This window comes from Mastacembelus armatus, chromosome 16 (assembly GCF_900324485.2).
Source record: "Mastacembelus armatus chromosome 16, fMasArm1.2, whole genome shotgun sequence".
Taxonomy (NCBI): Eukaryota; Metazoa; Chordata; class Actinopteri; order Synbranchiformes; family Mastacembelidae; genus Mastacembelus; species Mastacembelus armatus.
In genome coordinates, this window is record NC_046648.1 from 10,714,518 (window position 1) to 10,740,077 (window position 25,560).

Here is a 25,560-nt window from a genome sequence, read left to right on the forward strand (position 1 = left end):
ACCTCAACCCCTAATACGGACTTTGTGGCTCTGTATAACACATCTCTTAGCTTGTGTTATAAGAATGGTTGATAGATGGCACCTGACTATACCAAAATGCTGTTCAATGTAACAGTCTGCTTTGGCCAGATCCAGGTTAGCTCTTTCCTCCTGCTTCTAATTGTACAAGCCAGGCCAATTACAACTTCATTTGTGTGGTACTCAACACACAAACAAAACATGTATGTAGATTTTCTAATTTCTAACTTAAAAAAAAGCAAATACACATATTAATTATTGCACTGTTTCTTTAAGTTCTAGACCTGGTAAGACTCCAAAGGAAACAAAATTATTAGTATGCTGTTTTCCCAAGTTCTTATTACTGTGAAACAATTAATATTACAGCCTCTAAAATCTGTTGCAGTAGCTCAAACTTGAAGAAAGGCTTGACTAGGTCAAGATATTATATGATCAGTATATTAATAATAACATCAGATCACTAACACATTCAATGCTAAGAGTACTCAGTTGTGTAAAGAAATTTAAATAGTTTAAAGGCAGCAAACATGCAAGAACTGAACCACCCAGTCAATAGTTTGGAGTGAATGTTTTAGATGGAAATCTTTAAAAGTTAAAGGCAGAGAGCAGAGGAGGGTACAGAATACTCATCTGAAAAGGTCAAATCATCATGTGAACATGTGTTTTACCCGCGGCCAGAGACACAGATGACACTTAAATCAACAAATGTCTCTTAGTGGCTCAACATCTCTATCAAAGGTCAGAATATGATACTGGTCAAGTAGCCAATGCTGTTTCCCCACCGTGAAAGACAAGCATTCAGACAAGCAGGACAATGTGATTACACTCCAGAGTCTTTGTGCTGCCCATTGTTGTGCTGAAGCCAGTGAATCCGACCTATAGGACTGGTATTATGGGTACATAACAGGACAGGGGAGCAGCCAGAGAGCCACCATCCACACATTACACAGAGACAGATTCATTGGGCCACAAGGATGTTTAATCCGATTAGTTTTCATAGAGAAGGGAGATTAATTACTTTTGGCAGTCCATAAACAATCTTCACTCTGCTTGATTTCAAGCCCAGTGACTACGCCTCACATCCCTCTGAAGTGTGGACATGCGTCACCTCCATCTGCATATGGATGTACATTCATATCTGCGCACATACACACATGTTTGGATAACCTTACTCTTCACCAGTGTGGGGAATTATAAATCACTTACCTTATCTATATGGACAATAACAAGAGTAAAATATGGCACTTGTTCACATATTGTGCATTTGCTTTTCATAATGACATCTTTTCTAGGGTTGCATCTCATGACGATTTTTATTATGAACCTGTTTTTGATTGTGGAGTATAATAGTTGGACGTAAAAATTAGTGAAAAATACCCATGATGTTTTCACGTCTTGTTTTATCTGACAAATAGTCAAAAATATCAAAAACATATTTCACACCCAGATCTTTTAGTAATTTTTAAAACCAAGATGTAAACCACTGTGGACAAGAAGGTGTGGTGATGGTGACCAGTTGGCAGACCACACTATGACACTTGCACAAGATGGTTGACTATACTCATGCACAATGGAAAACTGGCACAAAATGGCAGACAGCAGGTGATTGGCTTTTCAACATCACTGGTTATTAACAATCATTATGCTGTTTTGTAATGTATTATATAGTCTCCCCCCAACACTAAAAACCTGAACAAAAGATTAAATTAAAAAGCAGCCAAATTACAAATTGATTATTGTTGTTACCACTGTTAAATTGTGTGACACTGTGGGCTGAGATAAGTTGCGCTTGTTGAACACAATCTCTAGAAAACAACACCAGGATGGCTTCTGCAAAGCTGGATAGTTTCAGGCTGCTTTAATTCGTTCTTTCAGAGTTCTGCCAGTTATAAAAGCAAAGAGCAATCATAGGCTATGGTTTACACAAGCTAACACTATGTGGTTAAGATTTAAGGTTTAAGATTTTTTTTAAGTTAGGACACCTGTGTAATACACTCTTCCTATTTTCCATTGGAATAGGAACTTTGAAAATTAAATTCAACGCTGCTGATAATCTGTTAAAACAATTGTATGTCCGTTCAGTCTGAAAGCAGCTGTAAACCCCTCAGACCCCAGAGGGTTAACTTCAAACTTTCTATTCTATGCTTATTTCAATTTTTTTATGTGTATGTTGCACCAAACGTATGTTAAAATATTTTTATTTATACTTATGCAGTTCTACTGGTTTTCTGATATAGCCCATGTCTCAAATAGCTTTATAGTTTTTTTTAATAATAAACTATTGTATGTATTTATTGTTAACAGTATTTGGGTAAGGCTACAACAAAGGGAATAAAAATACAAAGACCTAAATTATTTGATTTTCTTATGACGACTAGAGACCACTGAAACCAAAATATATCGACTGAATTAAATTACATCTATAACTGCCTAAAGAGAAAGAAGGCACCCAAATATTTTCATAATCCACAATGTAGTTTCTCTAGACTTTAAATTCTCTAGGGGTTCAAAAACTTTTTTGTTTTTTTTAGTTCTTATGGCCCGCTGGTTCAGTTGTCTCATACTGTATAAGTATTTCCATCCATCCATCCATTCATTATCTATACCCACTTATTCCTATTTAGGGTCATAGGGATCTTCTGGAGTCTATCTCAGCTCTCTTTGGGAAAAAGGCAGGGGTACACCCTGGGTAGGTCAGCAGTCCATTACAGCTGTATCAGTATTTCTGACAGCAATTACTGTATCTCTGACTACCTCACACCTGGAAACCTCATGAGCCACAAAGCATATTGCATTACTATGGCAACTGGCAACAGTACACTGTCATTTATTAGCAAAGGCACAATTACATATTAGCGGGGTTTTTAATACAGTGATGGTTTCATGTGTAGTTATTGTACATGTTTTCTTGCTTTTGTTAGTGAAACATTCTACACAATGCACAATGAATAATCAGTTACATGAGCAGATTTTACAGTCGTAATGGCACCACAGGATGCTGCAAAACCAACATTAAGAAATGTTACTGTAGTGGTAAGACCTGTGATAACTGATTAAAAGCTAGGCCAAGGACATTAACAGTTTACATAGTATTAATAATAAATGTATAGTATGTTATCTGTCTTTTACAATAACAATTAGATAAAAGGGATACATAAAAAGCACTGAATGACGCATGTAATATTTAGCGTGAATGTAAGCCAAGTGGCTAATTTCAGATATTGTACTATTTTATAGAATTGTGCACTGCCATCCCAAAACCAAAGGAGTTAAAAGCCCATCATCATAACCTTAAACTATAAGAATCAAGAGTTTATCCAGTTGATTGAAAAGAAATGTTTCCCCTTAAAATAACATATGCCTTTTGAAGGAATTGAACAACATATGAAAAATATAAAAAATCTGTGTGAGAAAAGATTTTCTTGCACATCAAATAGCCACTTTTTAATGACAACACTTCTCACTTATACAGAAGAATAGACCCTTCCAGTGTGCTAGCCTGTTTGACACTGCAGGACACAGAAGGATTGTAAATACAGGCCTGGCAGGGCAAAGTCACTGGATCCTCAGCTACTCACCACCCCCACTGGGTTTCATTCAGTCCCCCACTCTTTTCACAGCTGTCATTATCAGCAACACAAGGCTTAGCTTAGCCAGAGCAGGCAACTGAGCAGAAATAAGCCTACACCCTGGACACAAATGCTGCATTTATCACAAACAAGCAAGAGCCAACCTGAGGCAGGATTGTGTGCAAGCATGTGTGTGTATAAGAGTTCAAATGATAGGGACATTTTTTTTTTTTTTTTTCCAAGACTGATATTGTTATTCCGACATGGAAGTAAACAATAAAATTTATGTTTATTTACATATTTGGCTGGTCAAAACAAAAAGTATTTGTTGCTTCCTTTAGTCTAGATTGTGTGGGAAATCCACTAAAACAGTTTAAAATCATACTGAAATCCCCTAAAATATAATAATTCTGCACTAATAAAAGAAATTATATTAATGAAATAGATTAGCAATATTCAGGATGTACAGTTCCAAAAAAACAAATGTGATGAAACAGGTGATTTTCTGGAGAGATGATGCATGTTAAGGCTTCACTAATGTGGAGGCTTATATGGAAAACAATGTGAGCTGGCTTATTGTAAGTGTATGTGTGTATGCATGCTTTAATTGCTGTTTATTTGACTTTCAATGAAGGCTTTGAAATTATAGCCACACAGAAAATAGATTGGATGAAATTGTGTCAAGTTTCTCCAATTATGAATTTAGAATTTTGCAGTTCTCTTTAGTGAAATATGAGCATCACCAGCCTGACCTCTTCCACTTTACTATAATCTGATGACTGCCCTCTTGAAAACCTTTCACTATCTACACTGTACTGAGTGCACAATTACATGGTACTTTGCTCTCGCGCTAACCCAAAATTTCCAGAGATCATAAATAAAACCTCGGGACCTAGCACTACCCAAAAAGTATTCATTGCATGCATCAACACATTTCAAGTTGTGAAAACAATGTCTTGACACAATACATTATCGCATCAATAAAGGTAAGAAATGTAACATGTACAGCAAAGATAAATGCTCAGCATGATGGATTTTATATAAAAGTCACTATACTACAAGTACATTTTTATAGTACGATACAATAAAATGATCAGTACAGCAGATACTTAGCTTTGCAGGGCGGCCTTATCTCCATAGTATTTGCATTAAACAATACCAAGAGAAATGTATCAAATAAAATTATCTGTGACACATATCTTGTAAAGTTGAGAATATCGTACCAAAAGGTATATTTAGTAGGCTAGTTGTTATGAAGATTTTGATCATATCACATGATATTCATTAGCAGATAGAGGAAAATTGCAATAGATCTAATTCCATCTGTGGGAGATTTTAGGTGCGAAATGCATATCGCATAATGACAGTAGCAAATGTTTGTGTAACCAACACATTCTCATCCCAGGACATCAAATACTGACACCCTGTCAAGTACTTTTGGTGTCTCATATTGACACTAAAGGGTAACTTTGGAATCTGCACTTGACAAAGTGTGAGTAACCAGCTTCGCTTTATGTACAAAAAGTGTGTGGCTGGGTAGAGGCATTAATTAGGTTTAGGCATAAAAACTACATGGTCAGGTTTGAAAAGGTTTAGTTTACAAATCTCATCAATTACATTACAAACATTTCACAGTGGACTATCCTGTGGGTAAGTCAGGCCGCTGCATCTGAAAAATGTGTCTTTAAAGAAGAATTAACAAATTTTATCTGATAAATCACATGAAAACAGGACGGGGTGTGGTGTTTCTCCGCTTTTACCAGAGCCTAAACCTAACCACATAATTGTAGTGGATAAAGCATGAATATTTTGTGGAATAATTGGAACCATGACAACAAAGGTCAACAAACAGCCTATTAAATGTTAATCAATTCCAAGCATCTGTATCAATATATTCTCATCTGCACCTAAAAGAAGGTTTCAGATTCTCCAACATCTGGAGTAGCTTTCTCTAGCCAATGCTAAATCCATATAAAAGACTTAAGCACCAGTGACTGGTTATCACTTTGGGTTATATGTAGCTTGTTTCTGTGTGCATTAAAAGATTCAGCTGAATCTGTCTGTAATTTACTAGATTACAGACAGATTTACAATATTTGCTTTGTTAAACTGTTGGTCTCCTGGCCAGCTCTGTCAGTAGATGAGCTACAGCCTATGACTTCTTGGGATTTAAGAAATTACTGTAGACATACAGACTACCTGTTGGGAAATAAAGGCAGGTGAAGCAACATATGTTCCTTAAATATGTTGGAAGATCATTGAAGTACTTACTAAAACAGCCATGGCATACCCATGCATCCGTTTATCCCTATTGTATGTGTGTACTGTGCAACAGTACATTTCACACTAAAATATCCACCTAACTTAGAATATGATAATGTTAGTTGTCTGTCAGTGTGCTGGGATGATCATTAACACTTTGATGCTGTTTCTTCAAGACAAGACTGACCTTAATCAGTCGCACTCCTTTTCACCAATCTGCTCATTCTGACATCCAAGACTTCCTGATTCCCAGGTCTGTTGAAGTTTCCCTATTTAATTATCGCACACACAAAAATTACATTACTCTATCAGATCAGATGGATATAAAAATGTGTTAGATCTGATTGATTTACCAACCATGAAATGTCTGTTGGAAGTATTCCATATTCAAGTGTGCGGTAATGGTTCTCATTTAACCCTAATGTTCTGTTGCCTCTAGCAAATTGGGCAGTCTGTAGTGTGGTAAAACAGAAATAGCTAAAATGTTAAATCTTATGTCAAGATACTACAGATTGCCAACCATAAGAAGGCATTGCTGGCCCTAAATATATGAATGTATATGAAACTCCTCTGTTTCATTAAACTCCTCAAAGCTCATTATGGTTCATTATGGGAGGCCATCCGAGAAATGTCAGCTTGGGCCAGTCTGGGCAATCTCGAGACACTTACTCAAAAATTTAGCAACACTGGCATGTCAGAGTTTTCATCTACCCAGTGAGATATCTCTGTATGACCTGGCACAACATTTTGTGCAGACATTCATGTTTCCCAGATGATGAATCCTAATGACTTTTCATGTACCACTGTCATGAAGGTCATTTTTGTCATTCCTAGTGTAAAGTCTGGAGGGTTGCTGGATGGCCATGAAATTTATCTTTCAAAATAAACTGTAAATCCCTTTGGCTGGTGTTTATCCTCCTCCTACATTACAAAAGCTTTATCTTACCTTTTGCAGACTTGATAAATTGAATAAATATGGAAATGGCTCATTAGAAAGTGTGAAGTTCAAAACCCATTATTTACCCTTTATTTATTGACTTAATTGGTTCATTTAAACAGGAGTGACCTATAAAAAGGTCTGATATTAGGTTATCAACAATTAGAATTAATTATGACCAATTAAAAGGATAAAAACTGCCAAAGAGATTTCCGCCACCCATTACCCCAATACGTGACATTTTTAACAACTTCTGTTGTTAACCATTAAAACATTATTTTAAACCTAAAAATCCTTTACAGAAATGTAGAATCATTGAAGGAGATAGACTGAAAATCTATTATCGAATTAAGATTTATTTATTTATTTGGTTGACCTTTAGGCTCTACTTTATACTGAATATTCAGAACTTGTGTAAACCTCCTTTCTCATACAGGGAGTGAATCTCAAAATCACTTCATAAATCTAAATGTTTGACTGTTTACCTTATTATTGCAAAACAATAAATAATTCTGCTGCAATTTCTAGAACCTGCTCTCATTGGTTATCACCTTCTAGTAAATTCTGCGTTGCAAACATTACGATAATTCATTCATCTTTAAATCCTGTTCCCCATGCTTGCCATGTCCACTTCTCTTTTTCAGCTACTCACTGCCAATCATATGCTCTTTTTTCCATTGTGTCTTACAATTGTACCTCTTCATTTTGATTGTTCTTTGCACATTTTCAGTATTTGCATCTGCATCTGTTATGTATACATAACTCCGGTGTCTTACAGCTATGACAGATTAGGTTTTGGAATACACTGAAAGCGGTTCACTGTGAATGGTAATTCAAAAGCCTTCGAGCGACATATACCACATGCCTGCTTGTAATGTGAGATTAAAATGGAAGGATGTTTTGCCGATAGCATGAAGTGGTGTTGCAGGATTGATTGCAAGCTTTTTGATGTACACACTCAGAGGTACAGACATGCAGCCACATGGTTGATTTGTATGGCAGGATCAAAGGGAAGGATGGAAATCAAAAAGCAGTATGTTTTGAGGCTCAGCCCTCAACAGTAGCCTCTTCAGAAAAGAAAGGGAAGATGAACTAAAAACCAGTCTCCCTCTCTCTGAATTGAAAAAGTGCTTCTCCTTCATCCCCCCTCTTTATTGTCATGTCTTCAGCTGACACAGCCAAACTCTCGGATGGCTCATGTGTGTTTACTAAAACCTTCTCTCTTGTCCTCCGTCTGATCTCAGGCCACTGGCACTGCCTTCCTTTGAAAACAACCTTCAGCCCAGGTAGGAGGGGTGAAAAAACACCTCTGGGCAGTGAAATTGCCTTGTCACACAAAAAGGAGTCATTATTGAGATAAATCACCTCATTCTATTCCATAACTAAACTCTGCCTCAGCTTACCTTCCAGTGGCACCTGCCAGCCAGGCTGAGCCATCACATGTACTCTCCTGTCTGCCAGGAGGATTCAATGCTGCCTCTGCTTGGTTTGGTTTGACAGCATGAGCTACACGAAGGTAAGGCCCAAAGCAAAACACTATTTAGAGAAAGACAGTAAAATATGCTGTCTGACTGTTGAAGCCACACTAAGATGCTCACTAAAATCTTTTCATACACACAAAGGCAGAATTATGCATAAACATGATCAGATTTATAAAACTGTGTTTTTGGATGGATGTTTTAGAATTATGAGATATTGTGAAAATGTATGCACATGCACAATCTTCATCTCAACTCCTATGTTCTCAAAACAACAATTAATACCAGCAGGCTCTTGAGGCACTGAACTTTTGAGCAAGCCTGGGCAGTCGCCTCCACAGTGGAGACTATTAACATGGTTCTCTTGGATTCCAAAACCTAACCACCACCAGGAGGCGTGAAAAATTCTTCTGTAGATGACCTTCAGAGTTCTTAGACACAGTCTGCAATGCCAGGGAACACCATGCCTAGGTCCTTGGCTTTGCCTGCCACATGGCATTTAATACACCCACTCCAGCTCTGGGAGGGGACCCCGGTTTCCCTGTTCTGGGAGAAATGCTGCAGCTCTGTTATTGCAGTTTATTCTGGAACTAGCTCTGTGACTAATTTACCTGGAACTATTGCCCTCTGACAGCACAGCTCCCAGAGTCACCCATGGTGGAGATACTTAGATGGTTTCTTTAGTGATACTAAACTAGTACTAAAACTATTGATACTAAACCACACCTGTGAACTGCCGCTGTTGTGAACCTTTTTTCATGCTTAGTTTGAGGTGATCACAGATGATTAGAACCTTGGCCATGTCTAGGAATTCATATCTTATTCCAAACATATTTAACACAGGATACGATATAATACAGGCTAGTAAAACAAACTGACAGATGTTGATGTCATAAAAGAACACAATTGAATAAATCCATCCATTATCTATACCCGCTTATTCCTTAACCAGGGTCACGGGGATCTGCTGGAGCCTATCCCAGCTCTCTTTCAGGTAGAAGGCAGGGGTACACCCTGGACAGGTCACCAGTCCATCACAGGGCCACATATAGACACACAAAGACAAACAACCACACACACTCACTCCTATGGGCAATTTAGAGTAACCAATCAACCTGACATGCATATTCTACTGAAAAAAATCCATCCTCTCAGGTGTTTTACTGAATGACTGGCTTGGGCCTCTAACATGTCCAGGAACAGCATATCATTGTGAAGTGTACCTTCAAAACACACTAGCACCGCTACTCAAAGACTCAAAGGCTCCCCAGCATCACAGCCTCGCAAATTTAAAAAAAATTCTCAATTATATGCAAATGTTATCTGACATGAAGGACTTTTGGCTTAGAGACAAATTTGCTTTGATTCCCTCATGAAACAGAAGTAATGGTCCTCTACTCTGCTAAACTGCATAAAATAACTTAAAAAAAGGGGGGGAAAACTGAATGTCACAGTCAACATCACATTACCGCTCTCATTCTTTACAGTTTTTTTAAAAAACATGCAAGTAATGCTATCAGGACTACTTGTGCCACAGCACATAAGCATGTTTCCTAATGATTATAAGAAAAGACAACTCTGCTGGTACAAACCAAATTGGCTAGTGGTAATATACAGATATAATGTGGTGCAGTTAGCAGCCTGACACTGTCTTTATCTTCCTTACCCCGCAGAATGCTTTATGTAAACACACAAGATCTAGTGATCTATGACAGCCATTTTTCTTCTTCAGTAACATTTGGATTGGCAGGATTAAAGTAAATGGTTAGAGGGGAGGATTTTGATTGAACACAAAGTATGTGTTATCTGTGTTTGTACTCTGTCAGTTTTGGCCTTAGGAAGGCAAACATTAGCAGCAGTGTGGTTCATCGTAACACTGTGTAAGGAGAGAGGCAGAACACACTGCTCTGCTATTAGCTCACACTTGTTAATGGGAGCTTCTGTGAGGATTTATTACTTTTATATTGCTTGCACATGGATTGCAGCCCTGATGTTAGTAAATTAATCTATCTACATTATTATGGTGTCAGTGCTTCAATAATAAAATATAATTAAATACAACTATATTTGTATATAATACAACTATATTTTATCACATAATCCAACACTTTGTATCTCTGGAAACACATTTGGTAGCAACTCCAGCACGTGGGTTTAACACTGTTAAACTCATACAGCTGTCTGCTGTGTAGATGACTGTCTAGACATGATGAATTAAAATGCAAAAGTACAGTGCTCTGATAGTTTAGCGACTAGAGAGGGGTGGGGTAGGAGGGGTCTCTAGCCTCTATCTAGATTTGGAAACCATGGAGACAGCTTCTCCATCAGGGAGCTAATAATCCAAAAGAGACACTTTCAACAGAGTACATGAGACTCAGTGAGGTGACCTTTGACATTGCAGTGACTGAGATATCTCAGCAGCTAGAAAGGACTAAAGCATCCATCTTTGCCAAAACAAATTTCTCTCACATTCCTTGTCAGTAACAAGTTTAAAAAAGAACAGCAAAATATATAAATACCACAGTTTGGCCATGACTTGAGATAAACTTTTGGTAGAGTTCGTTAAATTTTGAGCATTCTATTTCATAAGCCGTCTCTCACACATCCACCATTAATTTGGATGTTCTATACTGATTCATTGGAGTGCCTTTTTAACTTAAATATAATTGCAAAGCTTTGTGAACTTGCTGTAATTTGCTCCTCCACAGTGGTACTTGAAATCAAAGCTATCTATAGAGTTTGGTGGGATTTTTATAAACTTTAAGTTCAGTACGTCTCGTGTACAGTACCTGCCAATATGGTGTCTACTAAAGGCAGTGAAATCAACTGCAAAAAACAAAGATGGTGAGCTATGAATCAAAACTGCAGGCCTCAATAAAACCTGTAGGAATCCTGCACCTAACCCATTTTAACACTTTCTGTTAGGAATAGTTTTCAAAATTAAACATAGTAAATTATGGCTAATAACAATTTGAATAAATATACAATTTATTTTAATAAAAATACACAATTTCATAATATAACCAATAAATTGTAAAATAATATACATTTTAACTCATTATTATGAAATACTATTTCATTATGCTTGTTTGTTTGCCAGTGTTGGCTTTTATTTCACACTGTTCTACTGTCCTTCTAATTTCATAATGTTGTTTATCAGCAGAATGACTCTGTCAATCAAGGACAGGAAGGCAGGACAAAAGAAACAGGTGCAGAGATAAATGTCCTCTGCACAGGATAGCTGTATGCCTCTTTGTCACTAATCATATCTGCATGGGGCTGAGAAAGGCAATTATATCAGAGACAAAAGCTAAAAAACTTGTCTGGGTAGTAAAGATTTGCAGAAAAGGCTGATGGCTGATTGTTTTCTGTCACAATCAATTAATGCAATGATTCTTCACTTGATTTGATACAGGTTTTCCAATAAGTTGCTGATGAAAGAAAGGTCTGAAATTGGTCTGTAACTACAAATTATGCAAGGATCTAGAATAATAAGGTAAGAACTGACTTAATCTTCCTCTTGTGTTAGGGTCGGCACCAACCCGTTTTAGGTTTTAAATGCATAAAAGAAACACATACATTTGTTTATTGCATCGGGGCTTTTTGACTTTGTTAGGAACCTCTATTCCAACAAAATAAAAAAATAAAAAAAGATTTCACTAAATTATAAAGTGCTCTGGTTGAAATAATGACATTTGTGTTGTTAGGGTCGTTTCCAACCCAGTTATAGAAATAAGATTATTAAGCAATAATTAGAGCCAACACTGAAATCACAAGTGTACTGTCAGCCAACACACTGACAGCCAGCTCCTTTCCCAATCACGTGAGCTTTAGGGGATTCTCATTTTGCCTTGTTTTCCAGTATACCTGCAAAAAAACAAAACAAACAAAGATGGGCATGTCCAGACATGTGAGGTCAATTCAGTATAGAGTTGGTGACCTGCAGAGTGCACATCTCTAATTTGCAGCATCCAAAATGAGAAGATCATCCAGAAGACACAGACACATCTGATGAGTCTGATGACTGATCACTGGTGGTGTAGCTGCTCCCGCTGACAGATTCAAGTCCAAAGATGAGAAGATCTGTTGGAGCTCAGTACCTCATGATGTTCATGGCAGGGCAGCTGCTGCAAAGGTTAGATTTTGTTTTAATATCAGTGACATCAAAACATGTTTTGAGCTTTTTGTGCCATTGTCACTAAAAATAATCATCGTTGCTATGACAAACATTGAAGGAAGTCCATGGCAACATGTGGAAAGGCAATGATGAGGAATACCTGGATGCTTATATTGGTCTTCTTCTTCTTCTTGCTGGAGTGTAGAGATCCTGCAATGAAGTCACTGATAGTCTCTGGGACGGTTCAACAGGCAGAAATATTTTCCAGGAAACTATGTCACTTCAGACTTTTCAAATGATATCAAGAGTCCTCAGATTTGACAACAGAGATGCCAGATCAAGATCAGATAGAGACAAGCTTGCCCCCATCAGGGATTTCTGGGAGAAGTGGGTGCAGCTCCATCCACTGATGTTCAACCCAGGGCCAGAGGTGTCTTGTCCCTTTCCGAGGAAAATGCCCCTTCCGAAAATACATGCCCCGTAAGCCAGGGAAGTACGGCATAAAAAATTTACACAGGCAAAGCTGCGAGCGGCATCCCTGAGAAAAACCAGTTAATAACATTAAAATGAAAAAATAAATAAATTTATTTAAGAGATGTGTTTTAATACGCCTCAGTAATAGTCAGGTAACACAATAACCTTTTTTTATTTATTTATATGATTCTCTTGAGGTTTTTTTTATTTTTTATTTTTATTTAAACTGAGGGGTATACTGACAAAAAAGGCCCAGAAGCCAACACCAAAAAGATTAAAACCATTTTTTTCATGGATAAGGAAGCTTAACAAGGTAACCAAGAGATGAGAAACAAATTGGATGATAGATAATTGTTTTTAGTGTATTTTGCAGCTGATTTAAGACACGGGTCAAAACTGACCCGTTAACATTAAAGGTGGTAACAGAAAGTTAACACAGGAGGAAGGTTAAACAGGTAGAAGTGGGAATTTTGAGTAGGAAGCTTTTAAAAATAATAATAATAATACATTCAATAAAACAATACAATTAATGATAGATTAAGCGTTAATTTAGAGATTTGTGGTTATGTGTTCAAAAGGTAAGAATAAAATTAAATCCCTAAACAAAATACATAGATATTTTATCATTGTCTTCAAAAACCTGCTCTGATATTGCATCAGTAATCAGCAGTATGATGTTTTTGGCCATTCCAGTATTCCTAAGAACTGGATGATTCAGCATTTACTGTACATTCAGTGCCAATACAGGAAGCGGTATCTCCTCTTGTGTACAGTAGAAAGAAGAAAATGAAGGGCTTAAAGGTCATTGTGGTAAATCGGTAAAAGCAGACCTGACTTTAGCACAGAATGATTTCACATCCTGTGACATACCTGAAATTACTGATCATCAAAGACTGTCCTCCTGTAACAAAATTATTCCAAATATTGCTTGTGCCATGTTATTATGACCAACAATAGCATTGGAATTATAAAATAATGAAAAGATGAAGTAGGTAGACAGAGTGAAAAAGTCCATGTTAGGAGAGGGGCTGAGGTGGATGGTTGGGTCAAAAAATACAGAAAAATCCTTACTATGTTTCTTGCTGTAGCCATGACAAAACTATTCAACCTAAAAACCTAAAAAAAAAAACTCAAAATGTGACAAGGTAGCTTTTCTTAACCTAATGAAACCATAAAGGTTGCATAATTGTAATCATTTATGTTTCCAATACCTAGTTCTAATAAATCTGGTGGAGGTGTTGGTCTACTGTTTAAACCTTTAACCTTGGTCTCTCTAGTTTTCCTTCATACACCTACTCTTCCTTTGAGGTAGTCACTCTAAAAGCAAACTCACTTTGCCATTCTACCTCCCCTCTATCTTCAACTTTGATACTAGCTATCCTCTATAGACCACGCAGCTCAAATATCTCTTTTCTTGACAGATTTGGAAATTTTCTTACCAGTCAGTCACAACACTATTCTAACGGGTGAATTTACCAACAAAATTCGGACCCTTTTCCTGAATTCTTTTTAGCCCTCATTGACATATGTGGCTCTGCTCAATGTGTTCATACTTCCACTCACCAACATGAAAATACACTCAACTTAATATTAACTAGATCTATCTCTTGTTGTAGACTAACCATCTGCCCTTTATCTTCATCTCTGACCACTCACTTATCCATCTTGACACCACTGCACTTCAAAAATCTGCTCAGCTATCTATTCTATTTACTTCTTGTTTGATAAATTTGTCCACTGTGGAATTCTTCTGGGAACATCTACTATTTGTCCTCTATGATCTACCATTCGCCTCCAGTATCTCTCCAGTTCTCTTAATAATAATCTCACTGATCTTCTAAATAGAATATCACCTATCCATACCAGATTTAAACAACTGCACATGAATACACCTTGGTTCAATGATCATCTTCACCACTTAAAACAATCCTGCCAACGTTTAGAGAAAACAAATGGCATAAATACAACCAGCCAAAGCACCCACCAGTGTCCTTGATCCCATACCCACCCGTCTTATTAAAGGTCTCTCCCTATTTGGAAATATTATCTGGTAATACAGGGTTGATTTCCATTGCCATGCAGATGACCATCAAACAAATTGATCACTTCAACATAATTTACCTTGAGTCCTACTATTTAGCCATTCACTAATGGATGGCAGATTATTTTTTTTTACTACTCAACATAAAAACTAAGCTTCTTGACATTAGTTCTCCCCACCCCACATCTTCACTCTTACCTTAACAACCTAACTATAAAACACAATATCTTTATAATCACCCAGGCACCAATAGTTAAGAATATTGGGATCACACTAGATAATTCTCCCAAGTTAGACTCAGATATCAAATCAATCTCTGAATCAGCTTTATTTCATCTTCGTAACATTGCATGAGTTCAATCATTTTGTCCATCCGACACTGAAACCATAGTACACACCTTTGTTTCCTCACGATTCTTTACACTATTGTAACTGACTGTTCTCTGGTTTTCCCATTACCCATCTTAAACATTTCCAAACTGTTCAAAATACTGCCCCGGAATACTTGAAATAAAAGCAAATATGATCACATCTCACCTATCCTTGCTTCATTATGCTGGCTTCCCATTGCCTATAGAGCCATTTTCAAAGTCCTTCTTCTAACATACAAAATTCTCCATGGTTTAGCTCCCTCCTGCCTTTCTGATCTCATTTCTCTTTACTCTCATTTGGCATATTGGTGTGGGTGTCTTCTACACTTTTCACAAATAGCCATCTCAAAACTAATGGCCATTTTTTTGACTTGCTCCCTCACAGAGTAAAGTGTGGTTAAGTTTCGGGGACTAAATGTTGGTTGATGTTAGGAAAAGACTGTGGTGTATGAAAAGACTTCAGAGTGTCGCCTCTTGATAGGAGAAGGGGTGTGAAGTGCAGGTACGATTTGGAGGCTCACGACTCATACTAATTCCACTTTGATGCTGTGGGAAAACTTGTCTTTTTTTCTGAGAGCACAAGTACAGGCTGTGTTAAGTGTTTGCACAAACAACCAACACCATTTTCTGAGGACAGTCTCACCAATAAATTAAAACAAAATTTTGCCCCAGGAGCTGACTAATACAACTAAGGCAGACAAAAAGATTTTACACATGTACCAGACAAAAACTAAAGCTAACTAAAAACTAAAGTGACCATACCTGAAATCTTAATAAGAAGACTTTATTCCACACATACCACTGTGGGCCTGCAACTAATACAGAGTTGAATCAGAAAGTAGGGCTTTGCTGATGTTTCTTGCCCTGTCAAATTTCTTTACAATGATTTAACTGTTACCAGACCTCACCACTGACATTCTGAATACTGCAATATTGTTACAACTAACTGGAGCAATGTAAAAAAAAAAAAAATACAAAAAAGGAGGAACAAATCAGAATTATCCTTAAATGATAGTGTCAAATGATTAGAAGGACTGATTAGTGTTTGACTCAGAAAGGACACAGATGTATCTCTGTTAGTGAGGCAGGTGTCCAGGCACAACATATTCCAGCCAGATGCTTATGAAAGACACTTTATAGAAAGGGGAGCCCACAGCGGAGAGGAAGGCTTTAGTGAAAGGTGACCTTGAGTCAGAGGACTAAAACACTATGTAGCTTTCATTTGTTTGAAAGGACCAAAAAGGTTGTCCTCTCTGCACTTATTTGATTGGATTGTCAATGGCAGGATAGGAGTATTCTGCCTTATGTCGCTGCCTCACATGCATACGAATGTGTTGCGGAGCAGGTGATGGTCCTGAGGGGAAACTGTTCATTATTCCACAAACTCCTGTCACTAATATATGCTTAAGAACTGTTCTGTTCTCTTTTTCCAGCTTCTCTCCCTCTCATTCCCAATCTGGCTGTGGCCTTTCTCTAAAGGACAGTTGAGCATGCCTCCTTTTCATCTGACCTTTAAAAAAAAAAAGTAGCTATTACATTACCTTAGGGTTGTTTAACACAAACCCACATACCTACAATAATATTTAAAGTCAGGCTTTTCAACAGCTATCTCAGCTAATTGTATTATTTTCAGAATGACTTGACTTGATGATGGCACTAGAAGGAAAGTCAGAGGCCCATCAAAGTCCAGGTAAGTATGGTCCAGATATTTCAGTCTGGACTAATGCAGTAGACCTAAAGCCATATTTACACTTCACTACACATATGCAAATGTGTGTGCTGTGGTTCAGAGAGAATTGCGTTGCTGTTGCTTTTATACTTGTGGGAACATTGTGTCATTTAAACCCACCCTTTGTCTCCGGAAATGAAATTGGATCAGCCATTTGGCCTGCAGCTCACGCCAGCTCACCGAAACGTGTACTTCAGATTTGGGAGATGCAATCCTCAGCAACCTATGCTTACCCATAACCCCCTAGTCACATACACAATCACACACACTCACACTCACTCCTATGGGCAATTTAGAATCACCAATCAACCTGACATACATGCTACATACATACAGAGTACCTGGAGAAAACCCACGCAACCACGGGGAGAACATGCAAATTTTCAACCAAGAACTTTCTTTTGGTGAGGCAACAGTGCTAACCACTCATCCACCATGCTGTCCAGAACCAGATGTGTATTTATTCTGTACATTAGAGCTAACAGTATGATCATTTCAAAGTGAAAACCAACCTGAATCAGATGTATAACCTCTTTTATGTCACAAGAATTGAAATTCATATACCTCCTTAACACTAACATCACATCAGCACTGGAATACTAATAGGTCAGCTCAGGCCTTATGGACAGGCCTCCAGTGATGTGGTCGGGTAATGGGCTCCCTGCTTGGAACAGAGTTGAGCAGCCCGAGGACTTGGCTCGAGATAAGGAAGAGTAATGATCTTTGGCTGATGAGTGAGCCATGCTGTGGTCACTTCCACCCTAGCAGTCTCATTCTGTACACCAACAAATGCACCGCATGGAGTCATCGCTCCAATCAAGGATGTTTTGTGGAAGTCCCGTTGTGTCTGAAGCCCAGTGTCTGGGATGTGCTGAGGAGCTCCCTGGGGAAGCAAGTCCTGTCCCGGGCCATGGCATTTTGAAAATGCCATTCTTCCTCTGTGGTTTCTGGGTGGCTTCCTGGTCCTGGCTGTAGGATCACAACAGATGGCCAACTGGACATCCATGACACAGCCTTCTGGTGCAATCCTCATGTCACATATGCTTCACCCTGCGGCTATGACTTCCTGGAGATTGCTTTCTCACAGTCCCTCACAGCCGTCACCATGGCTACACAATCCCGATTGCATTGAACAGCATGCACACACACTCTCACACACACATACACATACACCAGCATTTAAATCCTCTTGAAGCCCTAAATCACCATATGAGATATATTCCACAGCCACTTTTGGCAATTATAAGCCTAACAGGTATTGTAGTGAATAATTGCCACCACGTTCACTTAATATCCCTTAATATCAAGATTTCACATATCATGAAGCTGAATTGTTGGAACTACATGATACGATGCATCACAGACAAGCCTCAACAAAAGCTGACTCTTGAATGAATGGATTTCATTCTGTAGTTATGACAAGATAATCAAAGACATTTTCAAACATAATGCCAAGCACTCTGGGAAACAATCAGGCTGCTTTGGATGACTGATAAGCTCAGGCTAATCTGTGGAATACTTTGATAGCAAACACAATTGATTATAGTGAAATAAAATTGTTGGTAGATGACGTACACTGGCAGGTGGACTCAGTGGTCAAAAACACATGAAAGTATCTTTGAAAAAAAAAAAAACACCAAAGCAGCTATGGAGGTCAGTTGTATTAGACTGCATACTAATTAGTATTTTGTAAAATTTAAAAGGAAAAGTTGAATGATGTGTAAATAATCAAATATTAAAACTGTATTCAAGAAATAACAGATACATAACCATATTTATACTTTTTTCAAGAACATGTGCACAGACAGACTTCAGACAGGGGGAGTGAGTTTCAGTAGAGTGGCTGGATGAAAGAGAAATTATTACACAAAGGGATACACCCTCGTATTTAAAACAACTGAATCCAAACAAACTCACACAAAACAGCCTGAAGTACTCAATATAGTTTTTCCTGCAACACTGAACGGCTGGAACATTTGACTATTTACTAAACTCAAACCCATTCATGCTGTGAGGGAAACTACAACACTGTGTGCCTGTCCTCCAGCCTGCTGCAACAAAGTCATACAGTGAAAAAGAAAAAGTCCATCCAACACACTATCTTCTTATACTACTACAGAATAAACAATTAATTCCAAAATAAAGTTGAGGATAGGGGAGCTAGCCACTTAGTAGTTACCTAAATATGATGATGATCTATTATAGTTGAAAATTAGCTGGTGAACATATTGGAATATTTAGAAGGTAAAGAGCCAAGTATTCCATTCAGCTTGAAAGAGTTTTAAAAAGCAAATTAGATTCTGGCCAGAAACAACTCCAAGTATCTACAGATGTTTTGCGATTAGTGTATGTGTAAAAAAGCAAAAGCTTAATTTGTAGTTGATCATTAACGGATTAATCAGTTTTAAACTCTACATATATGTAGTGTGGTGAGATACATTTCCAAAATATAATTACTGATCCAGTTCTACTTTTAGGCAACTTTCAGAACAACAAAAAATCTGCAGCACACTCGCGTCTTCAGTTCAGTTCAATACAGATGTTATTAAGGGCACAGCTCATGGCCCATAATTTTTGACCTGATAAAAATCCTATATAAATGCTATTAAGAATGGTCTGGAAATTGCAAAGGAAACACTTGTCTAGATGTGTGTCAGCAGTGATACTGTTGACATTATAAAAAGTATTGAAAGTATAACTTTTCATGTCCTCATCTTTATATTTTGGTCAGACACATGAGTAATTACAAAGAGACAACAAAGACACAGCAGCTCATTATCTGCATTCTGTTGTTCTATCTCTCCATCCTCTAGGGAGAGTAAAACCATGGCATCTCTATGCCCTTGCCAATACTTTGTGGAACAAACAAAGTTGTGAGGCAGAACCAGGAACTAATTTCATTAGCGGCTGCCATTTGTGACTGATTATAGGCTGTTCTCAGTTGCTGGCAAGCAGGTCCAAAGTTCTGGGAGGTTAATAACCAGTAACAATCAATTACTTAACCAATCTGATATGATCAATGGGGTTTCCAATCTGGGAGACAGCAAGATGAGTTGCGGAATAAAATAAAACCTCAAACATGCTGAATGCTCTTCAGCAGTGATGAGCTACAGCTGAACTATTCCTAGTAGCTCAAATGTTTTGCATCAGCTAAATTGGGAAAAATCAAATGTAAAACTCAAACTGAAAAAAGAAAAAAAAATTGCACAAACAAGATTTGCACAAACAAAACTGCCCATCAGAACTCCAGCATAACTGAGTACAGTCCATATAGCAAAGATATGAATCTAATGAATAAAGACATTTAGATACATGTAATTTCATGGGCATATTTAGATTAATCAATATGTAGAAGCATATTAAAAACAAACCAGGCAAAGGTTTGATCATAATATGTCTGCATAGTAAAAAAAAAAAAAAAAGGATAGTGTACCAGCAGCAATTAGTGTACTGCCTTGCCCTCAGTAGGCCTCTCCTGTATTGGGCATCTCCGTCCCCATCAAGACTGATTATTCTAATGATGTCTAAACCTCTGTCTGGCCATTATTCACACATCACAGAGCCCAGCCTTGTTATCTCTGATGGCAAGGCCTCTTGTCTCCTTGAATCCACAAATTAAATCCAGAAAAGGCCCCTTTCCCTTTCCTCCCTGTCCTTACTAAAGGGCCTCACTTGCCATCCAGCATTGAAGTCACTTACTTCAGCTATTAAAGGAGCTGCAGTGCTCATTTTGAGTCTAATTTGACTGGCAGGAAGAAAATGTTTGCTTTCCCTTAGCAGTGTCTGTGTCATAACAAGACTGAATGCGCAAATCCATTCTAGAGGCTACAAGATTTATCAAGCCTGCGATAATAAAAGCATTGTACATAACATAATCACGTGCTATAGGAAAACCATGGAATCAATAAAATGTAAGGCATTTATTATATTACATTTACTCTAAAATTTTAATGGCAATCTGCCAGTGAGAAATTTTGTTTGTAGATATTTAGGCCTGAGGTCTTAGAAGAAGGCTCATGGACTGCCTGGACTAGGTTTATGCTCCAGTAAAAATGAATTGTGCTCAGTAAATTTCAAAGCAATTCATTGCATTTTGATGCTTCTTGTGTATCAGAAAATAATCACCCACACACACACCATAAAAAAGTCAGTTTTTACTCCCCATCCCTCTTTACGTGTTTGTTCACCATGCTCCCGTGAAAAATTGCTTTTTCTCGTTGACTGGTTGGTTAGATTTATGTGTATATATCTGCTTAGTGCCTTTCTTCATAGCATGCATGTTAGCACAGTGCATGTGTGCAAGTGTGTCCACATTTTCTAGGTCAGAATCGTGGTGGACGACGATCAAACAGGGCAGCCTTGACATTCTACTCCCTGACACTCTCAAGCTCCTGGTAGATCTCAAGGGCATTCCCAAGCCAGATGGAATATGTAATTCTTTCAGAGTGTCCTGGGTATTGAATATGTCTACAGGGAGGTGTCCAGAAACCACCTTAATCGGAGATCCAAAATGTCTCCTTTTACCACAACTGAAATTAATTTCAGCCACTTGTAATCCCACTATACTGGTCACTTGTCAAAGTTCATGACCTTTCTTGAAGGTTTGTAATGTGTCGCCTGGTAAATATAAGAGCTCAGTTCCCTTTTTACAAGTACAGTCCTGTACATTGCACACGTTACTGCTCATGTGGCACCAATCCACCTGCCAGTGTTGCAATCCATCTTAATCTCACTTGTGAATAACACAATGTTTACACAGTCTGTGTAGTGAAAGCTGTGAGTTACCAGAGCAGCCGCTTCAGTCCACCTTCTGTCTTAACACACAATATACTCAGCCCATTGCTATGTTTTGTGCACCTGAAGTGAATGACATGAATGACAATTACACACCAGAGCAATTTCACATTTGTTACCTTGAATTTTGCACTGTAGGAAACTACACATTACACAAAAATATGCAGTGGGAGAATGTTTACAGTTACCTGTATGGTGGCCAATGTATACCACAGATATTATTGTCGTCACTGCTAATCACACAATACCAATCAAAAGCAAATTATCAACACAGTGTGACTGAGACTGTCTGCCAAAAGATGATCATTTGTTTATACAAACACTGCAGCAGATGGTAGTTCTGAATGAGAGCCATATGTAAACATCACTCACAAATGCAATGGAGGACGTGGATCTAATGTTATGCTGACCCAGCTGAATGTCTGGGTGTGTCACAATGGAGGTTTTAACACTGAACACACATCTGACCAACCCTATGAACATTCACCCCAGTTTACCAAAAACTTCAAGAAATGCTCCAAATATATGGGTACCTGACAATGTCATAAATAAACAAATATAAATATAAGTCACAAATATACTATTTTTGATGTAATTATTATAAACAATGAATTATCATTATTAATCACTAATAATATGACAGATCTGGACCAATCAACTTCAGGTTATCATCCTGTGACAGGATGCTCCATCATGTTAGGCTGTTTCTGGTGTGTTATTTAACTATTTATGTTAATGTGTTTGGTTTAGCACATTATTGCTTTGTCTATATGACAAATATCTTAGTTAAAAATAGTTTTTGCTTATGTAAATGTCTAGTGAATATGTGTAATTCAGCCAGATTTGTTAAATAGCCATGTCTTCATGAAATTGTGTTTTGATATTTTTATCCCTCCTAAATTAGACCCACATTATGTGAATGCATGCTGCGGATGTATACTATTTTATGTGGACTGCAGTTGAGCACAACAAACATGGAAGAGGCTGAGTGCATATAGAATTTACCTTCTGTTGAGTGAGCCTACCTACACATGTTTTTTTTATTCTGCAGTTAATTGTTCTTGCTAACCCTGAGCATCCTTAATTTTGTGAGGCATGCATATCAACAGCATGCTGTAATCTAAACTTGAAATAGAGAACACTTGTGCAGAACTTGTCCAGTACAATCCTGTACATTGCAAACGTTAGTGCCAGTCTGTGTGAGGTCTTAATTTTATTTGATTATTAAACAATGAGTCTTAATCACTGGCATAGCATCATTCCTTTGCATTGTCCAGTAATATCGTAATGCATTGGATTGCACTGAGTTCACTGAGATCATGTTGAGTCATACTGCATTGTCATTATGGTGTAAATCGTATTGTATCACACCAGTAGTTGCTGCATAAGTATTTTTAATGTATTGGATCTCTGACAGTGTACCAACATATATATCGACCACATGCCAGAGATGCCCAACCCTACCCCATAATACTGTATGCTATTACTGTTCCTGTGTCATCACTACTGAACCTAAAATTATCAGCTCCTTTCCTGGAAAGAACGCAAGCAGACTAATACACCTAACATTAGCTGACAAAATAGCAAACTACTTTAGTGGGGAAAACAGACAGGACCTAGACTAGATGTTTTGCAAATTCTCCCTGGAACAGTATTTTTATTTCTTATTGTTCCTTTTTTCAAATAAACGATGCATGTGTAGATTGATGACGTATTGTGTTGCACAAAAGCATTACACTCACTGCATATGAGTATAGGTCCAGAATGCACCAGGATTACCAAACAAATGAAATAATGCACAGAAGTGGAAAAAAATGTGTTTGTTGCAAATATTGTATTCCACCTATTATAGGTCCATTAATTTTTATAGTCCATATATTTCCAGGTCTCAACATCAGCTAACTCTTTCAGCATATTCACACTATTAAACACTATCACTAGACATTTTTTAAAACACAGTAAAGACCAGTCTGAGCCAAGCTATTTTGTCAGAACATTCTATAGCTATTTTATCTGCTCACATTTCAAATAACTCTGAGTTTTTAGTATGCCATGAAATTCACTGTTCACCTTCTCCTCTGCTTTTGCTGGAGTGGCAGACTACCAGTATTAAAGGTGCAGGCTGCAACCAGGTATACTATACTGTAGTGTGTGGCATCACAAGACCCTATAAATTTTAATTGTTTGCTTGTGCACCCCTAAAATCGCCAGTAGTTACAACACAGGTAAACACACAACAACGCTTGGAAGGAGTATAAATGTCTTTTAGTAACTGACACAGCACCACTGTCCTCAGAGACTGGTAGAGCCCTTGGTTGTACATGAAAATCACTCCGTTATGCACCATTCTTTATACCATGTACACTCAATAGTTCACTCAATTGAAAGCAGTTAATTTTGGAGACTTACTAATCATTGTGATGCTTATATATGCAACTTTTCATGTTCCACTGTAGAATGTTGAAACTATATGTACTAAATAAATGGATCGACACCAGTACAAAATGGCAAAATCACTATAAGTAGTGAGTGGTTCCAGACACAACCTAACAGTGATTTTTCATCGCTGGTTAGCTTTGACTACTAGTAATTCAGGCTGGCACATTGCTGATCATGTTAGTTACACTGGTATGGATCATTCAATATGTTCCCCACCACTCCTGTGTTATCACACCACTACCCTTCTATAATAGTTAGGCAACCTTTAATGACTGTGGAACTTATAACACAAGCAAAGTAACAATTTAGGTGATGTAGTAAGTTGACCTGGATAAATGGGTCAGAAAACACAGGACTTTCCCACAGGAGACCAGTGTTGGATTCCTGTGTAAACTGTAGGTATCAGCTGACATTGAGCGAGACATGGGGTACACCCTGGACATATCACCAGTCTATCACAGAAATGACAAAAGTATTCTCACTCATGGGCAATTTAAAAGTCATCGATCAAACTAACACTCTTTTGACTGTGGGAGGAAACCGGAATACCTGGAGAAACTCCACACAGAAAGGACCTTCTTGGCCGAGCGCTCAAACATAGACTTTACTTCGTGTGATTTGATAGTATTAACCTCTGCATCACTGTGCTATACTTTTAGCCTTGAAGGAATATTAATGGGAGACCAACACAAAAACAACACTAAATGTAAAATATACCCATCCTAGTATGGCAACCCAAATGTCAGTCATGAGAATGACCAAATAGGAATGCATTCATCATCAAAGTTTTCTTAACAATAATGGAATGATAACATTTCATCACCATTTGAGCCGCAATAAAAATATCTCAGTTGCTTATATTACCTGTTATAATAATGCTGTTCAGCAATTTCAGAAGCATGAGCTGAGGTTAGGCTACCTATTGTATGTTACTGATTATAAATGGTTCTTCATAAACAAAATAATCTATACAATGTCAGATGGAAATTCTCTCTGACCTAGTATATACACTGGGCCTTAACTCCCTAAACTATATTTGGAAAACAGTGAGTGTAGAAAATTATCACCTCATACTGTGACACACAGCATAATGATTACAAACAGAAGATAATTAAATAGCAGCTTGAATAATAAATAGGAATATGAAACAAAAGTGAGTGAGTAATCCGGTGTCCTGATCGGCTAGATGAACAGTGTGAGTCACTGCAGAGAACACCCACCATTCAACATCCTGTTACATACCCTCTGGTTAACACAACAAAGTAACAATTTATTTTATATTACAAAAAATATGGCTTGTATATCACTGCTTTTCTAACTTTACCACAAAT

At 37.7% G+C, this 25,560-nt stretch overlaps 1 protein-coding gene across 1 annotated transcript in view; it reads right to left on the reverse strand.

Moving 5' to 3' along the window:
- tsnare1 (T-SNARE Domain Containing 1) overlaps positions 1 to 25,560 on the reverse strand; it is a 130,297-nt gene that overhangs the window by 102,699 nt on the left and 2,038 nt on the right. The window lies entirely within an intron of this gene.